Source organism: Vigna radiata, chromosome 6, assembly GCF_000741045.1.
Source record: "Vigna radiata var. radiata cultivar VC1973A chromosome 6, Vradiata_ver6, whole genome shotgun sequence".
Taxonomy (NCBI): Eukaryota; Viridiplantae; Streptophyta; class Magnoliopsida; order Fabales; family Fabaceae; genus Vigna; species Vigna radiata.
The window spans coordinates 26400212-26406686 of record NC_028356.1 but is presented as its reverse complement, the minus strand read 5'-3'; positions in this window follow the sequence as shown (position 1 = coordinate 26406686).

Genomic DNA, 6475 nt, shown 5'->3' with positions numbered 1-6475 from the left:
AATAATCAACTTGTTGAGTGTCTGTCTTGTAAAAGTCACATGTTTGACATAGATATTCTTGAAAATTTGCTTGCTAAAGCCACCAAATCTATTTCACATGTTCAAAATGGTTTTAGAAAGAAAAATGTTAAAAACAAGAACATGCATCAACATAGGAAACCTCAAATTAAAAGAACCCGTAGGGTATGGGTTGAAAAAGGAACCTTTGCTAAAAACAAAGTGCATGATGTTTGTTGTTTTTATTGCATGAAAAAGGGTCACACTTCTAACAAATGCAACATTAAACATTTTGGAGTTCTAAATGGAAAATATACTTGGATTCCTATCGTAAAGTAATATGTCTCTAACCTCAAGGACCCAAATAAGATTATGGGTACCAAAAACTCTATTGTTTTATTTTGCAGAATAAGTTTTTCAAAAGGAGAAGAGAACTTTATGATATTCTGCTTTGGGAATTGATGCTCCAAGCCAGGAAGTGAATCAATCAAGTGATATCCAAAGCTTTGGTTCGAGTACCAAGTGATTGAGCTAAGTAGTATTCAAACTGTACTGTTACATTTTGCTATGTTTGATCTTCAAATCTTTGATTACTATTATATTCATTTCTGTTTGAGCAAATGATATGTTCATCACTGTTTCATTCATCTTGTGGAGTGTTCCTGTCTGTTTACACATTTTAATCTATTTGAGGGGGAGATATGTAAGGCTGTTAGATGTTTGGACCTTTTATGAATGCTAGATGTATTTTAGGTTGAAGATTTGGCCTAAATCTCTGTTTTTTTTTTTTCGAAAATTAACGTAAATAATCAATTACCAAAGGGTAATAATCGATTATCTCGGCCTAAAAATTTAGATTTTGACAATTTGGATCACAAATAATCGATTATTTAAAGTAATAATCGATTATCAGCGTAAAAAAAAATTCTTTAATTTTTTTTTTGTTTTTCTTTTAAAAGGGGATTATTACATTTAGGAGGAGTACTTTTAAAAGGACTTAATTTTTTTTTTTTTACTTATTTTATGAGGAGCATAAACTTTAGATTTTTTTAAAAAGAAGGGGGTGAAGCTTTTGATTGAGAACTTTTGTGATAACTAGAAGATATGAGTCTTGCCCTAAAACCTCACTTTGATCAAATTTATGAATGGCAGCAAGCTCATGAAAGTTTTATGGTTGATCAAATTCTTGACATTGATGTTCATCTAGGAAATATTGAAAATCACCTAAACCTTCAATCACCCGAGAGATCCCAAGTCCTGAGTTTTAGAATTAGGATTTTTTTGTCTGAGTGCTTTGTTGATTGGTTGTTATTCTTATCTCTGTGTTATATTTCTGTCTTTTATGTTTCTCCTTATGATGTCTATGTAATCCTTTCTTTTATGCATACATTGTTTAATTGAGAGGGAGATCATATTTAGCGGGAGCTTTTTAATTTAATCTTTTTGCTTATGATAAAAAAGGGGGAGAAGAATAATATAAGGGGAGAAGTATAAATTGATATAAGTATTGCTAACTCTGTTGTTGTTTGTTAGCTCGTATGTTTTGCAGGATAGCCAAAGTTGCTTTTAAAAATTGAATTTTTGATCATCATAAAAAAGGGGGAGATTGTTACCAATAAGGAGTATTGGTAAATCTTGAAGACAATTGTTTTGATAATGCTGCAAGAAGACTTAGTTGAAGAAGAGTCTAAAATTATTTAAAAGCAATTTGTTGAAATTAAATGTAGTAGGAAAGTCCTATAAACTTTGTAAAACTTACATTTTTAACTACAATAATCGATTTTTAAGAAGCAATAATCGATTATCACAAGTCATTCAAGAATAATCGATTATCACCTCATATAATCGATTATCACTTTTTGAAAAACCTATAACGGACTTGAATAATCGATTATCACTTACAATAATCAATTATTTGTGACAGTTGGGACTTGACCTTTGATATTCAAAGCAGCTGCCTATATATTGGGTTTCTATGAAGTTTAGATGCAACATTTTTGAACTTAGGTCTTTAGCAGAATACAGTTTGTCTGAGGAAGTTCACTAAGGCTAGTTCTGTTCCCTTACCTGGTCTCGTGAATAGGAGAAGCTCGCGTTTCGTGTGTCGATAGTCGGAGCGGTTCTCTTCGAGTTGGTAAGGTGCTCTGCCTGGTCTCGTGAATAGGAGAAGCTCGCGTTTTGTGTGTCGAAATTCGGAGCAGTTCTCTTCAAGTTGGCAGAGTGTTTGCTTCCGATTCGTGTGTCGAAGGAAGCACTTCCAGTTCGTTTGTCGAAGGAAGTTACTCACTGCACTCTTCCGATTCGTTTGTCGAAGGAAGGTGTTTTCTATCCCTTACTCATTTCATTATCTTGTAATCTGTACAACTATATTTTTAGTGAAAATAGTTAATCACTTTTTATAGTGATTAACAATCTGACGTAGATTCTGTTGAATCGAACCAGTATAAAAATCATTTGTGTGATTTTCTCTTCCCTACACTCCTTAATCTTTTAGCACTCCAACTGTTCGATAAAATTTTTACAAGAAATTTAAAACTGATAAAGGAACTATTTTTGTGACCGAACACGCTTTCCGCTTACTCTAAGTTTAATTCCGCTGCGTCACACTCTATCTCAGAACGATACCGATTGTTCCAACAAGGTCGATGACACACCCCTATCATACGGTGTCTTGATCACCCAAATCATGCAATACAGTGGAGTACATCTTGAATATTGTTAATGTCAACGTTTTTTGGCAGCACGACGTTGGTGATGATGAAGACGACGAACAACCTCAACATCATAGTCCTCAACATGAGCACCCTGTGCAACCTCCTCCATATCCTTCAAATCCTAATATGATGACTCAAATGTGGGAGGGGATACAAAACTTGCAACACAAAATAGAGGACATGAAACAAATCCAAGGACGAGTTCAATGTATTGAAGATAACTTGGCAAACTTATCCCTCGACACGAACCAACAATTTGCTAACCTGAATCATAATGTTAACTTAATTTTACACCATTTAGATGATTAAGTTAATTACTATTCCATGACTGTATTACATGACTTATTTGGTTACATTAACTTATGTGTTTGACTTATTTGGTTACATTGACTTAATTCGAATTGCTTTCACATCGGTCATCAAACTTTCATTTTTTGTCAACTTAATGAACTGCAAATCAAATGGATTCTCGTATCATTTATGAATTGGAAAAGGGAATTACTGAAAGAACAAGACTATGTGCAATTCTTGAACAAGTATAGGCCATGAAGTGTCGAAATGGGCTGTTAGCAGTCAGGACTCATTAATGTAATCCAACTTCAGAAGTAATTCATAATTTATTATGAACTATGAACATTCAAGATGATAATTTATTTAAACAGTATTTTGACTTTCTATCTTCACATTTATCCCATACAAAGAAATCAATACAATATTGTTTCAATACTAGGGATGCAAATATTTTATTCATTATTTACTATGTTGGGACATAGAATTTGGCAATCGGGCACACCCAATTTTCAATGTGGATTGCACTTTAGGAATATATTATCTTAAATGGATTCTAAATTTAATTTTTACTTTTTTTAAATAGTATAAATATAATTTAATCATTATATAAAGAGGCTTTCTCTTTAGTGTATATACATTTTTTTTAAATTGTACTTTTTCAGTACTACTTTTTAAATTAGAATAGCAGTTTTATTAATTTTATATTTTAAATAATTTTTCTCAAATTTAATTTGATTTTTGTTTTTATTTTAATTATTTTTTAAATTAAAATAATTATTTATAGTAAAAAATTATTTATAAAATAAATAAAAAATAAACACGTACACGGAATATATGTATTTTCACTGATATAAATAAGTTAAATAATTATTTAAAAAATAAGAGGTTCTTATGACCACACTCATGCAATTCTCTGTCAAATATTCACTCTTGAAGTACAAGTTCTTCCATGATGGCATATGGAAAATATCCATTTTTCCTTACTCTCAGGTAGAAGTACAGTTTTATTCTTTAAATGGGAGAACTTGTGCTGTTACAAAATGAAAATGTTCAGCATAGTCGAGATAATGAATCTGCAGCAAAATTTGTATTTTCAAGACCGTAGACAATGTCAAATTCATATGTAAAGAGCTTTCAATCTCATATGCCCGGTCTTAATGGTGAATTTTTTCCCAATAAATAATGATATCATTGTAGCTTGCGTAATAGCGTAGAGTTCATGCTGCATGCATCTCATGCATTGAGAAAGTTGCCAAAAGATGACCTTAATGAATTAGAATCATATTATATGTCTTTTTATCTAATCATATTAATACTATTAAACTATAATAATTTTAATATTGTTAAGATAATAGCAAAATATTAGTAATTAGATTAGGTCTCTTAAATGATTTAAACTCTTCTAATGTGTTTTCTGTAATATTCTTTATAATCATGTAATCTCTTTCGATTATCTTTTAAATATTTTAATATCTTTAAGATATATTTGATTATTGTAGAAATTTAAAAAAAATTAATAAGATATGATCTGATTAAAAGATATCTGGCAAATATTACTTTTTTATATTTATTGATATAATTAAATAAGATATATACAAAATAAAAAGTGCCTTAGTGGAATGATATAATGAATTCACATAGCAAAATGAGATCCATTAAGATAAAATTTAGAACAATACAAGAAAATATAAAAAGAAAAAACAGTATAAAAAAAATAAAGATACATTAAAATTACAATCTAGAATTCAATTATTACATTCTAGAATGCAATTATTACATAAACATGAACACGATAGAAAAAAACAAGAAATTTCTTTTCTTTATGGGAAATACATTAAAAGACAAGAACGTTAATCGTAAAGACATGATTCTTTATAGGAAATATTGTTTGACATATGCATCCATGTCAATCTTTCATTAAAAGAGCTTCAAAGTCTTCAATTTTATGATCATCGAGTTCATTTTCTCTTATTAAGGTTTGTTGTTGAACTCTCGATTGATCTATATGTTACTTTCCATCTTGAAGCATCCTTTTTGGCATGCCCATAAAGTTGTCTGATTTCGAAAAAATTTGTTTCCTCTAAGGTACTACTATAATCTTCAATATAGAATTGATTAAGTTCTACATTTTTGTTGTGTGGGAGTTAGTGTCGATAAATATTTTTAAGGAGTAAACAATCTCCATAATGGGTGAAAACCCTTGGTACCTTGCTTCATGTTTCCTTCGATAACATGAAGTAAAGATGAATATTTTCGATAAATGCCCATGTTAGGTCTTATGTACAAACTATAAGTCTTTTTTTTTCAAGGCACTAGGGCATCATTTTTGAGAAATAATAATTAAGCACATTCAAAGCATTCAATGTTGCTGGTGTTTCTGCTCTACGAAGAACTGCCAACTACACCTGTTGTTCCTAATTAACAGGACAATCATTTAGTGCTCTGAACCGTTAAGGATGATCCTTAGGTAACCGGAGGTTGTTGTAAACCAAATTAAAGGGTTGGAAATTCTTCAATTATTGAGGTTGGTGCTTTGCCTTTGTTACTGCTTCCTATCTGTATAAGTTAACAAATAGATGTAGACAGTCTTATTATTGATAGATTGTCTACCTTAAGGTTGGTTTCTTCAATCTGGGTTTGATTATTAGTTTCATCTCTCAAATTTCCTGACGGATGAAGAGGAAAAAGAATTATGGTTCTATTATCACTAACCTCGTCATTTGTTCAGAAGATAGTGAATGTTGTGTAATTATCTCAAGTTTATCCTTTTGTTTTTGTTGTATCTTCTTATTTTGGAACTAGAAAAATACATTTCTTTCATGGATGAGACCATACACAATAAGATTATAACCTCATTTTTATTTATTTATTACTATTATTTTCATTTATCAAGTGTGGTGTGTTGAGACTAGATCATCTAGAGCATCTTTGGATTTGAAGTTTAGCAACTGACATTAAACGGAATCATCTTGAGTAGTCAAATGGAAATAACATAGATATATCATGCAAAGAACAAAATTGAAGGAATTATTTAAGGCTACACTAGGAATTTAAATATTAAATAGCAAAAGAGATAAGCCAAAATGACATGACGTATCCTTGAGAAGAAGCGTCTGATAAATAGGAAAAGCCTACACACACTTGTCAAGACACTATGCCTAAAGTTACACATACACTCAAGAAATGATGGGTATAAAAGTGTCTAAGTAAAAAGCAATAGGCGCAAAAAAATCTATGAAATGAAACAAGCTTTACAACATCGTCTAAAGAACATATGTGGACGACATCCGCTCTTAAGAAAAGATATAATACAAAATATTGTTGACTCACAATTAATCAATATTATAAGATGAAGGGAAAATTGATAAGGCAAGATCGTCTGTGAGGCAAACCATCTAACGCATTCATGTTTTGAAGTTTAACAAACGACAAATGAAATGAGCATCCGACAAAGTATTGACTTTGTGACACCA